Below are 18,362 nucleotides of genomic sequence, written 5' to 3' on the forward strand. Positions count from 1 at the left end.
AAGGCATGGCATCTACTGTTGTAAATTTATGTTAAAAGTATAACCACTCTCACCTTACCCTCCTCAATGCCCCATGCTCCTACCCTAGTTGCAAGTAAATCTCATTTTAGTACAATCTCCATAAAACGAAAATTATTTCTCAATCCTAACCTAGGCCCCATTTATCTCAAACTGTATTTAATGAAATAAAATTCCAGTACAGCTAAGTAATTTGGGTAATCTACTGACATTTATTCTTATAGGATGTGGTCCATATAAAATGTTTTCAATTGTTAATTTTTCAGAAGGACAATCTTCTGGATATGCCTTAAGAGTGGGAGACAAAAAACAAACCTTAATTACTCCCACCCACACTCACCCCTGAATCAGCAATTTTCTCCAGCTAGATAATCAGGTAATTATAGAGCAATGCAGTAACCAGTGAGTAAAACCTATGTCTATGAGACAATTTGGATTTGAAACTCAAATTAATGTATTCAGAATTTTCAGTGAAAAACAATACAGGGGAGAAAAAAGTCTCAAATCCCCATTTTGACAGCACAAATCCTAGAATAGCAGAAAATAAAAACACTATACATGCCACATTATATTTATTTGCAGGGCAGAATTTCCCAAGTGTTCAACCGAAGTGACTTTCTAGAAATTCCACGTATGGAAATACTTTAAATTTCCCTTTTCTCAATGAGCTCAGAGTACTTCCTAAAATTATATCTTCACCATTTGCTGACATGAAGTTATATAGCAAGTACAAACATCAGCTGAAGCCAAAATTTAGGTCTCTTTGAGTCTCATCCAAAAGCTCTTTGTAAGGCCAGGAGTGGTGACTCACACGCCTGTAATCCCAGCACTTTGGGAGGCTGAGGCGGGCGGATCATTTGAGGTCAGGAGATTGAGACCACCCTGGCCAATATGGTGAAACCCCATCTCTACTAAAAACACAAAAATTAGCTGGGCGTGGTGGCTCGCACCTGCATTCCCAGCTACTTGGGAGGCTGAGACAGGAGAAATCATTGAACCCAGGAGGCGGAGGCTGCAGTGATCCAAGATTGCACCACTGCACTCCAGTCTGGGTGACAGAGCGAGACTTCATCTCAAAAAACAAACAAAAGCTCTTTGTGATAGGGTATATATACTAAACTATCACTGCAAAAAATGAATTTCTAGATTACATAAGCCATCAAAACTTAAGCATGGGTGTTGAAACATACACTTCTCCTCCAATTTTTTTCAACTAGTCCAAAATAAACTGCTCTACTCACAAGTGGGAATGGATTTAGTAAAGAGAGTCCAAGTTCTGCCCAGACAACACTATTTCATCAAGCTCTATATTAATCAGTAATACCTACAAGCTATTGACATTTTCTCATAAGCATCCCAGATAATCATTTCAGCAACACAAACTCCCTGGTCATTAAATTATCTGCTATATAGTACAACCAAGGTTGGAGAAGCAGAATTGCAGCTGCACAGAGCATGAATTTAGATGTTTTATTCTAAGTGTCCCTAGTGATAAACATATTTGTTGTGACCTGGTGGCAAAAATTCCTGAAGCTAAGTACCCGCCATTCCTTTGAAAATAAAAATAAAATACAAAAAATAAAATTCCTTTTTTAATCAACCAGGCTCTACAAAGCCAGCCTCAGATATTTATGGGAAACCATATATATCTCCTCAGACTTAGAGCTTTACGCCTCTCCACAGCTGCAAAGGCTCTAATTTCAATTTCTCTCCCACAACTGTGGCATGTAAATGATGCACAGCTTCAAGTTCAACTCTCACAATCGACTTTCTGTGGTTCCAAAACCCAGGCAATAGCTTAAGAGTAAACATAACTTCACACATTTTCTGCTTATTTCTTCTCCCAGAAGGTACTCTGGCCTACCCCTAGTTACTCAATATAGGAAGACAAAGGAAGAAGCTATTTTAAGGGCTGGAGTCCAAAAAGGAGGACTGCTTCAGCCACTAGGACAGCACACAGTGTTCTCAGGTTACATAATTAGACTATAAAGAAAACAACCAACGCTTTAAAAGTTGAAGTTACTGAGAGCATTTAAAGATATTCTTTACTCCATAATCTGCAAGGAAAAAACAGTTCTTCAAAAAATAACTCTGTTTTCGGGATGAAAGTTGTGGGCTCTGTTTTGAGTAGATGCTGTTCATACAAGATAGAATATATGTTAAAGGACGAAGTCCCTTTGGAATGAGCAGAAGACTTTCCGCAGGGAAGTCTGGAATTCTCATGCACTTTTTACCATTGCCACCAAGACACACTATGTAGTAATTTATAGATTTAGAAAAATAAAGGGCAAACCTCTACAGAGGTTCCAGCCTAGCAGAGTGCTGCTGCCAAAATGAGAACTCACATGAGGCAGATGCAGATGCAGTGTGTGTCACTCCAGTCTTGAAGGAGTTACACTGGCTCTCCTGTTAAAAAACAAAACAAAGCAACAAAACAAAACAAAAACAAAAACAAAAGCTGGTTTTAAAACTGTTGTGATGGGCTGGAACAGAGAGATACCATTTGGAAACTGGTATAACAGGAGTTACTACTGCCCTCCAATTTAGAAGCCTCTGACCATCACTAAAATTAGCCTAATTGGCCATAACAAAACAAGGGTATTGAAGATAAGCCTAAGTATTATTGTGTATTATTTACTTTTCTGGCACCCTGAGTCTGGAATGCAAGCCAAGTCTGATCCTAAAATGTTAAGTCGAAAGACAAACAGAAAAATAAGTCCACTGGTCTTAGTTTATTTTCTCTACCACATTTCAGGCTAACACGATAGAAACTGAATGCAGCTGGGAAATGGTGTTTAAAATTAAACTATGGGTAGTGAAACAGACTGAATAAAGGATATAAAAACAAACCAGAGTGGCCTCACCTTGCTTCCAAGTACCCATTTTAGCTGAGTCTACCTATACCTAATTACTAAGTTAGTCATTATCAAGATTCTAGTCATCATTATCAAGATGACTACAATCAACTGCACACTGCTAAAAATCTAACCAGGTATCTAAATTTGGAATGGAAGGAAATTTTTAAACTTTGATTGTCAGTGGAAATCTGCCCTTAGTAAGCCAATATATACTCCATAAAGTTAAAAGAAACTACCTAGTCCAGTAAAATAACTGAGTTGAAGATACATAATCCATTAAGTATACTGACACTTTAAAGATATGCATTATGTTTAACTTTATAGGGAGTCATTTTCCCTAGAGACATTTAGGTTTTTGAAAACATGTCACTGGGCTCCTCCAGTTCTTAGATTTTTGGGGTACTCAACCAAAGAGCAGAAATGACCAGATGTAATGTCTAAAAGTCCTAAAAGCATTACAACACTACCAGCAGTCACAATGAAAACCAAAAATGCAACCCAACCACCCAAGAATAGTCATTTGCTTTTATGTTTTAAGTATGATCAACATCAACATGCTCATCTATTTAGCTGTAGGTTACATAATGTTGGTTCTCTAGGCCTCTAACTAGAAAAGGTGATAACGCACATTTTTCTGAGAAAATTTTAAGTGAGATCTTTCCAATTATCATATAAACAAATACCCGAGGACTTTTTTCCATTTTCCAAAACTATATGAAAATCTTACACATTAAATAGACACAGGCAAAAATTCTATCTCTAACCTAAGAGATCACAAATGACCTAAAAAAGATATTTTCATATCTTTCTAAATTTTCAAAGTAAATTTCCTAAAATGGCCTTATTTTTAATTTACTTAAAACAGCTAGATATCATGGCAATACTTCTAGTAATACAAAGTAAAACACACTCCCAAATGACTAGATGTGTAAATAAGTAAAATAAGTGGAGTTTGAGCGACTGCCAATTTCAGTTTATTGCAAGCAAATGCAAAATTAAATGGTAATTAAGAGTTAATTGTTTTAAAAATATTAAGATTAGAAGAATATTTTTAAATAAAATGAAAAAAATACCTAATCCAAAAATATTCCATCTGAGAATCTGTATACTTACAAAGATCTTGTATTTTCAGTACTGTTTTCAATTTAAGACAGAAAAATTGAAAATTATTGAGATAACTTTTCAAAATCATCTTTAACCAAAGGAGCTGCTTGTAATACAAAAACAGAAATAGCTAATATATATTTTTTTCCAAAAATAAACAGACCACAGCACTCAAATGCCTGTACTAAAGTTAGAGGAATTTAACAAACATTTGGATACCTACTGTGTACCAGGTACTAGAAGCTGAGAACAAAAAACAAAATAATGTATGATCCTGGGCCTTGAAGGAGCTCATAGCTCATGGTATATTACAGGGGATTATACACTTAGATATTTATAAGTTTTAGGAGATCAATAAGACTAATCAAATGACTAAGAAAGTATAGAGGGACAAAAAAGGGGCCAATCAATCCAGCCCAGGAAGTCTTCTTAAAAACTATGCATGATTTATATATGATTTATTCAGGCTTATACAGATAACTCATTTTTATAACCAATTTCTCAAGGTACTATAAAGTTTACCTGACAACTGTCTGAAATTCAGATTCAGCTAATACATTACAAACATCTATGTCAAGACTAGGCAAGTGAATTAATGTGTGAAGTGGGATACATGAGGGTGTACATCTTGTCTAGAGAAGAAAGTGGCTACTCAAGTGTAGTTGACTTCCCTGTGGGAATGGGAGCCAAATGTTCCCAATTGTGTGGTTAACAGCCAACCTAGACTTTTACCTGTAGTCTCTCAATTGTGTAATACTGACCCAATTAGGCCGGCATGGTGGCTCACGCCTGTAATCCCAGCACCTGGGGAGGCCGAGGCGAGTGGATCACGAGGTAAGGAGTTCGAGACCAGCCTGGCCAATATGGTGAAACCCTGTCTCCACTAAAAAATACAAATTAGCTGGGTGTGGTGGCACACACCTGTCGTGGTGGCATGTGCCTGAATCACTGGAACCCAGAAGGCAGAGGTTGCAGTGAGCTGAGATTGCACCACTGCACTCCAGCCGGGGTGACAGAGCAAGACTCTGTCTCATAAATAAATAAATAAATAAATAAATAAATAAATAAAAATAAAAATAAAAATACTGACCCAATTAAACAAACAAAAACTCTTTCAGCCAAACTATGGTCTGTGGTCTAAGTTGGGTCCATGGGCCAACAGTGTGCACCCCCAGCCTATACTTTAGGTCATATACTTCCACATACATTATCTATCCTATTTAATTGAAATGTTTGACTATCTTCTTCAGAGTCTTAAGGAAATAAACAGAATTTAGGTACTTAATGAATTGGAAATCTAGATGGAAATAAATTCATTCTTTAATAACAAAGTATTCTGGGTAATGTCAGTCTATTCATCCCAAGGAAAAAACTGAGGAAGTGGATTAAAAACAGAAAATAAAAGAACCTCTATGTGGTCACTTGATGTGGACCCCTATAATCGTCTGAATCTGATTTCTTCACTTGATTATCAAAACAGAACAAATGTTCCCAATGACAGAATCACAACGTCCTCATGATCTGCTTAGGTAACCCACTACAGTATTAGTGTCTTATTCATAAGGTTTAACCTAAATCTTTGCTACACAGCTTGATTCCATTATCATTTGTCCTTTCCTCATTGGCCATTATCTGCATGATAAAACAAACATCCAGAGAATGTGTAAGCAGAAAGGAGATAATGAATCAAAGGCAGCTATTATAACTATGTTGAAAACAAGTTTAGTCATGTTGAAAATAGCCTTTGGCCAGGCACGGTGGCTCACGCCTATAACCCCAGCACTTTGGGAGGCCGAGGCAGGGGGACTGCATGAGCTCAGGAGCTCAAGACCAGCCTGGGCAACACAGTGAAACCCCATCTCTACTAAAATACAAAAAAATCAGCCGGGCATGGCAGTGTGCATCTGTAGTCCCAGCTACTTAGAAGGCTGAGGAAGAGAATTGCTTGAACCCGGGAGGCAGCAGTTGCAATGAGTCGCGATTGTGCCACTGCACTCCAGCCTGAGTGACAGAGTAAGACTCTGTCTCCAAAAAAAAAAGAAAATGGCCTGGATGCTGGGAGTGAAAAAATCATCTTAATAACTTCACTGATGCCACTAATATTATTACATGACATTCACACACAAAAAATATGGCCTACATTTGAATGCTTTTATAATTGGCAATAAAAAGTAAAGATCATAAACACTAGTAATTGATTCTATCACTTACCATGTAATGGAGATGAAATGGGTTTTATTAAGCAATCTTTTACATTTCCTAATCTAGAAACAAACCAAGTGTTCAATTCAGAGAGATTAATTTCATATTAGTGAAAACTTTAACTGGGATACAGACTTGACATAAAAGGAATCAAAGCTTGGAAACTAAGGGAATCAAAGCTTGGAAACTAAGTATAGACTCATATATTAAAAAGCTGTCTAAAAAGTAATATACACCTAAAATATGCCATATATTTCATATGTAATATATGTCTAAAAATAATAGTATTGAGGATGTTTATCTCAACGAATACAAAGGCTTTCATCTACAAGTAAGATAATGCACTGGAGTATTATTTTTAAATTATTTCCTAACATGGAGGGACCACCTCAAAAGCACTGCCAGACTGTAGAAATAGTACTTTATTTCCTGAGGAAGGTACTGTAAGAAATTCTGAAGTTTAAGAAAAAGAAGTAAAGCAGCTAAAATAACAAGGGCTATAATATCTCAAATGGAAATGAAAAGACTAAAGGACCTTAACATTTAAATGCCTCTTTAAAAAAAAAAAAACTTTATTGGTATTTTTTTAGTTTCTGCCACATTATTTTTAAATTTAATATTAAGGATATTTTTACTCATACACACCAAAGTAGAGGAAATATGTAATGAGCTGCTTTAAATACATCACACAGCTTTAACAACTTTTGCTATTTTGGATTCTTGTTTCATCCATCTTCCCTAATTTATTCTCACCAAACTTAATAACTTTTATCAAATCAGAAAGTTTTAAAATTGTTCTTTCATAAAACATTTTAAATAGAAGTGTACACAAGTATTATGTATCACACATACAGAATTATACTATATATACTATATACTATATATAATATATATAGTATAACATATATACTGTATATATACAGAACTATACTACGTTGTCAATATTACAGTCTGTGGGGAAAAGAGAGATCAGCCTGTTACTGTGTCTATATAGAAAGAAGTAGACATAAGAGACTCCATTTTGTTCTGTATTTGAGATGCTGTTAATCTGTGACCCTACCCCCAACCTTGTCCTTGCAAGAGACATGTGCTGTGGTGACTCCTCAAGGTTTAATGGATTTTGGGCTGTGCAGGATGTGTCTTTGTTAAACAAGTGCCTGAAGGCAGCTTGCTGGTTAAAAGTCATCCCCATTCCCTTAATTTCAACTATCCAGGGACACATACAGGGCCAAAGGTCGCAGGGACCTCTGCCTAGGAAAGCTAGGTATTGTCCAAGGTTTCTCCCCATGTGATAGGCTGAAACAATGCTGCTAAAAGGTTTATGGAGATGTTTGCATATGCATCTCAAGGCACAGCATTTTCCTTTAAACTTATTCATGTCACAGAGATTTTTGTTCATATGTCTTACTGCTGATTTCCTCCCTACAATGATCCTATTGTCCACCCACTCCTTTATCTTTAAAATGGTAAAGATAATTATCAATAAATACTAAGGGAACTCAGAGACCGGTGCCGGCGTGGGTCCTCTGTAAGCTGAGCGCCGGTCCCCTGGGCCCACTTTTTCTTTCTCTATACTTTGTCTCTGTGTCTCATTTCTTTTCTCAAGTCTCTCGTTCCACCTAACGAGAAACACCCACAGGTGTGGAGGGGCAGGCCACCCCTTCACAGTCTTAATGAGAAAACCTGTTCTACCAACAGCATTGTTCTTTTGGTAAGATAGTACTGGTTATTATTATCAGGTATTAATATTCTTAGGAAGTCAGAGCAAGAGATAGGTGGTATATTGGGCTAAAGAAAATAAAACAGTGTAACCACTGAGAAAATTTTTAAATAAGGGATGACACCAAAAGTAGCTTAGTTTAAATAAAGCTTAGTTCAGTTAAAGAAACAAACTACAAATGACAAGTATTTTTACCTAACAATCAATGGATTTGCTCCAAATTAAGCTCTCTTTAAAAGACAATTATCTCAAAATAACAGAAACAAAAATGGAATTCTGAAATGAAAATAATCAAACTGTATTATGATATATGACTAATAATGTCTGTTTAAAAACAAACATAATAGAACTTATACATCGAAATGAGCCTTCACCCATTCAAAACAATCACTCCCAGGCTGGGTGTGATAGCTCGCATCAACAGTCTTAGCACTTTTGGGGGCTGGAGTAGGAGGACTGCTTGAGCCCAGCAGTTCAAGATCCAACTCGGCAACAGAGCAAGGCCCTGTCTCTACAAAAAATTTAAAAATTAGCCAGCCATGGTGGCATACACCTATAGTCCTTGCTATTCAGGAGTTTGAGGTAAGAGGATCACTTGAGCCAAGTAGTTCAAGGTTATAGTAAACTACAATTGCACCACTGTGCTGCAGCCTGGGTGACAGAGCAAGAACCTGTCTCAAAACAACAACAACAACAACAACAAACAATATGCAGAAGCAATTGTATTTATCCAGAAGCAATATGTATTTATTCTAGTATTGCAACCACTACTGAAAACACTGAGAATTCTTATTTTCAAATTACTTTTAGAGTCTATGGCACATTATTCTAGACATCCTCCCTGGTGGCACATGTTTGTTCCTCAACAGGTGATGAATTTAATTGGAGGTGAGGGTTATTTGGAGCAACTAACGAATAAATGGGGAAAACGAGCTGGGTTTAAAAAAAAGTATGACTATGTAAAACAATAAAGCAGGTTTTGAGTTTATAAGCTGGCTCTGAAAACAATTCCAAAAGAATTCCTAGTAAGTTTTCCTTAATAAGGTAACTATATGAAGGATAACATCTATTTGGAAGCATATTTTCTTATGTGCTTTATTTAAAAAAATTAGTCCTTTGCCCCATTTTATATGTGCTTAATTTTGCAAGTCACCTCAAATGCCTTTTGGAAAAAAAGTAAAGTATAAATCTTATATAACAGTAGTCTTTATAGTCTATTAATCGTTTATTGCTTCATAGTTAAAACTATAAATAATGAACCTACCAGCTATGCAAATCTATTCACCATAGGCTTTGTCAAGTTCAGTTTATGCTAATCAGAACGCTGACACAATTCAATGAATGTGGCATGAAATTATCACATTTATTTTCCTTTTTTTTTTTTTTTTTTCTGGATAGGTCTCATTCTGTAGCCCGGGCTGGAGTGCAGTGGCACAATCTCGGCTCAGTGCAACCTCCGCCTCCCAGGATCAAGCAATTCTCCCGCCTCAGCCTCCAGAGTAGCTTGGATTATAGACGTGCACCACGCTCAGCTAATTTTTGCATTTTTTTTGTAGAGATGGACAAAATTATCACATTTCATCTTCACAAATCTCCTTTAGAGGTTGGGTCCTCATAATATATTCTGATTAGATTTTTACTTTGTTTAGTTTTATGAATGTTTTCTAATTTCTTTTTATTATTAATTTTATTAACCACAGTTATCTTTTTTTTTTAAGGGATCACCTCTTTTTGGAGAAGGATTTTTTTTTTTTCTTTTTATCTGTTACCCTAGTTTCTCCGTTTAAATACTCAGCTTATTCTCTTACTCTACCCTGTTTGTGGGGGAGGGCAAGAGTCCAAAAACTCTTAAGAAAAAAGATCACTAAGGGAGATCATGAATGCATTCTTAAGTCAAACTACACCTATTTTTCTGTTCTTTAATCTTCAGTTGTATGCTTTTGATCCATTCACAAACCGATACATCTCTCAAGAATAAGTCAGAGGGCCAGGCGTGGTGGCTCATGCCTGTAATCCCAGCACTTTAGGAAGCCGAGATGGGTGGATCACCTGAGGTCGGGAGTTCGAGACCAGCCTGACCAACATGGAGAAACCCCATCTGTACTAAATATACAAAGTTAGCCGGGCATGGTGACACATGCCTGTAATCCCAGCTACTCAGAAGGCTGAGGCAGGAGAATCGTTTGAATCCAGGAGGTGGAGGTTGAGGTGAGCTGAGATTGCGCCACTGCACTTCAGCCTGGGCAACAAGAGCAACTTTTTATCTCCAAAAAAAAAAAAGTCAGAGGGTATATATAGGTTGGTAGCTTTCACTGACTTAGAAGCACTCATTCTCTCATACAAATATCTCTTGCACGTGTAATATGGAAGCCAGTAGGGTAAGGTAACACGCAAGTTCTACATTTTCTAAGTTGTGAGGAGCATGCCCTGAGTATTATTTCATGAACTAGGACAATGACAATTTATTTGGTCTTTTTGATAAAGGTTACCTTTCTTGGTTTGTACCAAAGACTTTTCAACAAATACATTCCTTAGAGACCACTCGTCATAGTAAGAACTTCAAATAGATGCAACTGGTTTACACACTATCCATAGTAAGTTCAACTCAGCTAATCTTCCATCTTAATTCATCACTATTACGAAGAGTTTCATCTTTCTTTAAGAAGAAATGCTAAAGCACAAACACCGACCTTTACCTTGTCATTGGTTTCATTAAACAAAAAAAAGGCATGGCCAGTTGCAGTCTTATGCCTGTAATCCTAGCACTTTGGGAGGCTAAGACTGGTGGACTGCTTGAGTCCAGGAATTAGCGACCAGCCTGGGCAACATGGTGAAACCATAAATTTTTTTCAACAAAAAATTTAAAAATTAGCCAGGCATGATGGCACAAGCCTGTAGTCTCAGCTACTTGGGAGGCTGAAATGGGAGAATCACTTGAGCCTGGGAGGTGGAGGTTGCAGTGAGCTGAGATCGCATCACTGCACTCCAGCCTGGATGACAGAGTGAGACCCTGTCTCAAAAAAAAAAAAAAGAAAGAAAGAAAAGAAAAGAAGTAAACTCAAAATGGATCACAGACCTAAATATAGGAGTTAAAACTATAAAACTCTTAGAAGAAAACATGGCAGTAAATCTTCCTTATATTGGATTTGGGAATGATTTAACAGCTATGACAGCAAAAGCACCGGCAACAGTAGAAAAAAACAGATAAACTGGACTTCAAAATTAAAAACTTTTGTGCCTCAAAAGGCATGATCAAGAGAGGGAAAAGAAAACCCACAGAATGAGAGACAATATTTGCAAATCATGTATCTGATGAGGGATTAATATCCAGAATATGTAAGGATTAATATGCAGAATATGTAACTCCAGTTATTTTAAAAACCTAACTTTAAAAAACTGACATTTCTCCAAAGAAGTTATATAAATGACTAAATAAACACATGAAATGATGCTTAATATCACCAGCCATTAGAGAAACATTAAATCAAAACCATAATAAGATACCTTAACTTCACACCCAGTAGGATAAGTATTATCAAACAACAACAAGAAACCTGAAAATAAGTATTGCCAAGATGTGAAGAAATTGGAACTCTCATTCATGTATTGCTGGTGGGGATGTAAGATGTTACAGCCACTGTGGAAAACAGTTTGGCAGTTCTTCAAAAAGCTAAACATAGACTTACATTACGATCCAGCAATTCCATTCCTGGGTATATACCCAAAAGAACTGAAAGCAGGAAGCAGGAACTCAAACAGATGCTTAAACACCAATGTTCACAGCAGCCTATTCATAACAGCCAAAAGGTAAAGACAATCCCAACGTCCATCAGCAGATGAACAGATAAACAAAATGTGGTATATACCTACAATAGAATATTATTCAGTCTCAAAAGGTAATACATGCTATAACATGGACAAATTTGAAAAATATTATGCTAAAAGAAATAAGCCAGACATAAAACAAATATTGTACAATTTAACTTTTATGAAATAATCTAGAATACACAAATTCATAGAGACAGAAAATAAATTAGAGGTTACTAGCGACTGAGGGGTGGAGGGAATGGGGAGTTATTGGTTAATGGGTATGGAGTTTCTGTTTGGGATGATGAAAAAGTTCTGGAAATGGATAGTGGTGAGCATTGTGCAACTTTGTGAATGTGCTTAGTGCCACTGAATTGTATATTTGAAAATGGTTTAAAATGGTAATTTTATATTCTATATATTTTACCATAAATTTTTTAAATGCTGGACTTGAGATGTCTGTAGTGACAATACACCAATACTGCATAATATTTCTTACTTTAAATTGTTTTTCTCACCCATTTAAGCACCTCTAATGCCAGTAAGTTTGGTGAGGATATACAATTGCTGACAGAAACACGATGAGTGCCCTGGACTCTAGTCCAAGTAAACACACCATCCAAAAAGTGTTCACTTAAATGTCAAGTGAGTTGAGTCCATTCCAATAACAATAAAACAATATCAGAGTGCATCTACTATGTTCAAGAGGGCAGGGATCAAAGGTCCTGAGATGCCTCTGCTAGTAGCAAGATAATGCTCTGATTTACTGACACCACGAGCCACTCTGTCTTAATTTCTTCCCTGGTACTCTTAACAGCTTTATTCAGTCACCATTCCCACACTTTAGGTTTGTTAATGCCAAGTGCTTAGGTTTGGGATAACTCCCCAGAGGCTAATAATATGGCCTAGAAAGGAGGGGAGGGCAGAAAAATTCAAAAGAGAGGAACCTAAAATATATTTCCAATCCCCCTAAGATTTTTTAATAGAAAAAAAAATGCACTGTTTAATTTTAGAATTCTTGGTGGGGCATGATGACTCAAGCCTGTAATCCTAGCACTTTGGGAGGCTGAGGAGGGCAGATTACCTGAGGTCAGGAGTTCAAGACCAGCCTGGACCAGCCTGGCTGACCCCGTCTCTACTAAAAATACAAAAATTAGTCAGGCATGGTGGCGGACGCCTGTAATCCCAGCTACTTGGGAGACTGAGGTGCGAGAATCGCTTGAATCCGGGAGGAGGAGGTTGTAGTGAACTGAGATCACCGCACTGCACTCCTGCCTAGGTGACAGGGCAAGACTCTGTCTCAAAATAATAATAATAATAATAATTCTAACAACATTTCTAATACAGTACTTACACAGTAATCCTGAGACTTAATGAAGTTTTAAGATTATTTCTAAAAATTAAGCAAAAGAGAAACTATGTTTTAACTATGTGTTCTAAAGATAAAGATTACAATTCAACTGCAAAAGAAAGATGCAGTTTTGCCCTAGGCAGGGTTTTCATTTGGGGGGAAAAATTAAGGATGATCTCTTTTGTTTACAGGTTTTTATCTCTTATTGATATCTAGAGTTACTGGATAATTTCTGTTCTGAAAGCTGGGAGCAGCAAGAGAAATGGAAACTGACCTGAGTTTAAATTCCAGTTATGAGTTTTAACAAATCAGTTGCTAGTTATTGACAGGGTTTAGGACATTTGAACCCAAAATATGGTACCTTGGCATTTAAGAAAACAGCAGAAGCAGGAAGGTCACTCTCACCACCCCACTTCTTCCCTAAAGCAAGTCATAAAATCTAGGAAGAATTGGCCTGGCGCGGTGGCTCACGCCTGTAATCCTAGCACTTTGGGAGGCTGAGGCAGCCAGATCACGAGGTCAGGAGATCGAGACCATACTGGCTAACATGGTGAAACCACATCTCAACTAATTAGCCGGCCATGGTGGCGGGTGCCTGTAGTCCCAGCTACTCGGGAGGCTGAGGCAGGAGAATGGCGTGAACCCGGAAGGCAGAGCTTGCAGTGAGCTGAGATGGCGCCACTGCACTCCAGCCTGGGCAAGAGCAAGATTCCGTCTCAGAAAAAAAAAAAATCTAGGAAGAATTTTTCTCACCTTTCCCTAAAGCAGGTCATACTACTCTCATTTGAGAGGTGTCCTCCTTACACCAGGAGGAAAGGAACCTCCTTACCTCTGAAGACCTAGGGACACAGCAAAGATTCTGAATGAACAGAGCTTACTAAATTCCTCCCAGTTTATTACCATTAGATCATACCCCCTTTTGTCCAATCATACTTCTCTATAACTATCCACTTCTTTATCAATCCTGTCATAGAAAATACACACGTTTACTCATTTCTTCAGGTCTTCATTTCCTTATGAAGGCTCCCGTGTCCCAAAAAACTTACATTAAATTAATCTGTATGCTTTTCTCTCACTAATCTGTCTTTTGTTATAGCGGCTACAGCCATGAACTTAAGATGGGAAGGAAAGACATTTCTTTCATTTTATCTGTAGCCTTTTTGATTTTTTGACTTTTTGTTTGTTTGAGACAGGGTCTCGCTCTATAGCCCAGGGTACAGGCGTAATCACAACTCACCAAAACCTCAAACTCCTTGGCTAACACCATCCTCCTCCCTCTGCTTCCCAAGTAGCTGGGACTACAGGCGTGCACTATCACACACAGCTAATCTTTTTTTTTTTTCTTTTTTTTTTCTAAGTTCCAGGGTACACGTGCAGTATGTGCAGGTTTGTTACACAGGTAAACATGTGCCATGGTGGTTTGCTGTACCACACCCTGCTACTCTTTATTTATTTTGTAGAGATGAAGTCTCACTATGCTGCACAGATGGATCTTCAACTCCTGGGCCCAAGGGCTCTCCAATCTCCCAAAGCACTGAGATTACCCCTGTGAGCAATCATGCCTAGCCTCATTTTTGTACAATGTTGCTAGTAATCCCTACCTCAGCAGGCTGTGATGAGGATTAAAAGGTACATTGTACATAAAGTACATTTTCTAGTACATGTTCAACAAATGTTCATTCTTATCCTCCTGAAAATTTCTCAGAGAAAAGAGAAGGGGTGGACACTAGCCATGGTATCCACTGATTCTGAAATGATAACAGAAATAAGGAGCTTATTGCTGGATTTACTGAAATGGTACAGAATCTAAACTGCTGGAGCTGGGGAAAAAAACTGGAATGTACCTCCTTCCGGATTTCCAAGCACAGGATTCACAAAAGAGCCAAAAAACTCAAGCCTTTGTAATTTGGGGGGGGGGGGGGGGGGGGGGGGTCATTATGATTTCCCAAATGAGTCAAGTTAGAAATACTACATTTTCATAATCCTAAACCAAGAGTTACTCTATATTTCTGAAGGGCTTAAATACATATTAACAACTCATCCCCCCACTCCCTACCAGTATGTTGCTGTAGTCTTCCTTGGGGTTAAGACTTCTGGAAATTTAATAATTCTACATGTATAATTTTTTGTCTTAACTTCATGAAATTTACCACGTTTAGTCTTTCGTGCAACTACAAAAGTTAACTATTTATTTCTACCTTTCTTATTGTTTCAAAAAGGCAAGTAACTCTCCTTGCATCTATTAGAAGCATATTAATGACACCTCTGTCATAAAGAAATCTTTTTTTTAATTTAAAGAAGGACCTGTTGTCCAAAATCTATTTCCTTCAGCACATTGGTAAACATGCTCATGGAAACATGCTGTTGCCAAAATACCCTGTCGTTAACAGCTGCTCAGAAAAGAGCTTTAACTTTCTATTAAGTTCATGATCATTTGCAATACTTACACACACACAACAGAGCATTAAACATTCCACTGCCATCTACCAAGCATGCCAGGTTTTTCCGTAATATATAGAAGTGTAAATAAGGTCAATATTGGTATCTTTCTCCTTATTCCTTAGATTTTTTTTCCCTTTCAGCTCAAGTTTCAGTGCATTAATACCTTGGTATCACCAGTCAAAGAGTACACTAGTCACTGCACTAGTCATTTTATGTACACTATTGCATTTAAACCTTACGCCAAAAGGGTAACCCTACCACATGCCCCCGTCTTTTAAAAAATTAAATGAAGAAACTGAGACATAGGTTAACATGCTGGTGGTCAAGAGCTAGTACAAGGCAGAACTGGGATCCAACCCAGGTCTACCACACTCTGAGGTTTTTCCCTCCCACCACATAACCTCTAGAGTAAGGATAACAATAAGACTAGTTGGAATGTATGGGACTTATATTTAATATATAATATGTAATTTAATAATACAATAATTAAATTTAATGTAATTATATTTAATATATTTAATATAATTTAACAGAAAGAGAATTATTCTGCCTTTTAAAAAAAATCAGTTTTTTTTTCCATGAGGCATTTTATTTATAAATATGTATTATATCTCTAGAAAAAGAATCCTAGGACTTTCCCTCCTGTGCGTTTTCGTCTTGCTTCTTCATGGTCTATGATATCAGCTGAGATCGTTAGTACAATGAAACCAAACTAGTGGGATGGAAGCAGATTATTCTACCATTTTTCTAGATCTTTGAGTTGCACATGAAATCTGGGGCTCATCTATCCCTCCACACTTGTTTAGCCTGCCTGTGAGGTTCACAACAATTTTCCCAGCTCTGTGATCATCAATGATTTCAATTCGCCAATGTAACCATGCTTCATCATCACAGTAAAAAAACCGGACAATAACTTTGGAGCACAGCCTCATAAGAACCTGGCATTTGCCTCTCTTTTCGGCATTGTTGATGCTCTTGAGGGCATCAGCCAAGTCACTCACGTGCACCATTGTGGCGGCGTGGAAAGATGATGGAAAGAAAAAAAAAAATGACTTCTTACACTCAGATTACTCTCACTTAACAGCTGCTGGCTAGCATTTTGCTTCTTGAAGAAACCACATTTTGCAGATTAGCAGTCTGTCAGATGCTGATCTGTAACCATGAGGAGGTAATGTTAAGGACTTTATGTCACTCATTTACTTGGAAAAGAATTTCTCATTTGAAGTCTCAGAACTAGATTTCTGGATTTAATATTATAAAACTAAGTAACAATACTAATAGAAATCACTAGTCTGTTCGTGCCTCTTAGGCATTTGAAAAAAACAAGCACTGAACAGCCTGAAAAATACCAATTCTGTTTTCTATTTTCACTCTATTGTCCACTGTTGGTAACAACAAATTCAGCAACACATTTTTAGCAGCTGTCTATGCAAATAAAACCAAAGAAACAAAATTCAGAAATAGTATAGATTAATCCCTTCATTTTGTGGAGAGGGCATAGTTTGATTAAAAACAACTTTCTTGCTCTCTCCCAAGTCCAAAGACCTAATCTTAGATTGGCTTTCAAGATCTTTTTTAGCTTGTTTGGTCCTGGGGTTAGCCTGACCCATCTGTGTGGGTCACATAACCATAAAAAGGCTAAAAAGACTGTGTGCTCAAGTAAGGACCACAAATGAAAACTCTGGGGTATAGAAACTATATACATGAGAGCAACTTAATACAATGGGAAACTAGAGCACCCAACAGGTCTAATTAAGGGAGAAAGAAGCCTCAAAAAAAGGGAAAAGAAAAACACGTATCTGCAGAGGAAGTCAAAATGCAAAGGGCCAAATCCTGATACATATCATGTGCAAAGAATGCCACTAAAGTAACTTGGTGTGAAAGGGGAACTGTAAATACGCTAGATGGGAACGTTTATATTTATATAAAACATTGTTAGCCAGGTGTGGTGGCTCACATCTGTAATCTCAGCACTTTGGGAGGCCAAGGCAGGCGAATCACAAGGTCAGGAGTTAGAGACCAGCCTGGCCAATATGGTGAAACCCCATCTCTACAAAAGATAAAAAAAATTAACAGGGCATGGTGGTGTATGCCTGTAGTCCCAGCTACTCAGGAGACTGAGGCAGAAGAATCGCTTGAACCCGGAAGGCGGAGGTTGTAGTGAGCGGAGATCATGCCACTGCACTGCAGCCTGGGGGACAGAGTGAGACTCCGTCTAAAAAAACTAACAAACAAACAAACAAAACAAAACAAAAAAAACAGTCCACTCTTGGCCAGTGGTAAAGCTAATACATATGGTTCAGTACTATCTAGATTCTAAACATGACTTTCATTTATAAACTCATCTGTACTCGGTAGACAAACTACAGTTGACTTGAATAATGCGGGTTTGAACTGCGCAGGTCCACTTATATGTGAATTTTTTATTTTTATTTTTTTGGAGACAAGGTCTTGATGTATCACCCAGGGGGAAGTGCAGTGCCATGACCACAGCTCACTGAAATCTCAAACTCCTGGGCTCAAGTGATCCTCCCATCTCAGTCTCCGGAATAGCTGGAACTACAGGCACACACCATGATGTCTGGCTAATTTCTGAAAAGTTTTTGTAGAGACTGGGTCTCATTAGGTTCCCTGTGAGGGCTGGTCTCAAACTCCTGGCTTCAAGCAATCCACCTGCCTAGGCCTCCCAAAATGTTGGGATTACAGACAAGAGCCACTGTGCCCCGCCCTTCAGACTTTTTACAATAAAAGTGTGCCTACCTCTCCTGCCTCCTCTCCTATATCCTCCACCTCCTTTGCCTCCACTGCCCCTGAGACAGCAAGACCAACACCGTCTCTTCCTCTTCCTCCTCAACCTACT

The 18,362-nt window shown here is 37.8% G+C and overlaps 1 protein-coding gene across 9 annotated transcripts in view; it reads right to left on the bottom strand.

The window, feature by feature from the left end:
• Nucleotides 1–18,362, bottom strand: part of NT5C2 (5'-nucleotidase, cytosolic II) — a 193,749-nt gene that overhangs the window by 21,789 nt on the left and 153,598 nt on the right. For 4 of the 9 annotated variants that reach the window (XM_073019308.1, XM_038009514.2, XM_038009517.2 and 1 more), the window contains exon 3: nucleotides 2,364–2,424. The exons of the other annotated variants lie outside the window; for them this stretch is intronic. The gene's annotated coding sequence lies outside the window, so the exon portion shown is untranslated. The remainder of the gene's footprint in view (nucleotides 1–2,363; nucleotides 2,425–18,362) is intronic. 9 annotated transcript variants of the gene reach the window in all.

The sequence above is a fragment of the Chlorocebus sabaeus genome, chromosome 9, assembly GCF_047675955.1.
Source record: "Chlorocebus sabaeus isolate Y175 chromosome 9, mChlSab1.0.hap1, whole genome shotgun sequence".
Taxonomy (NCBI): Eukaryota; Metazoa; Chordata; class Mammalia; order Primates; family Cercopithecidae; genus Chlorocebus; species Chlorocebus sabaeus.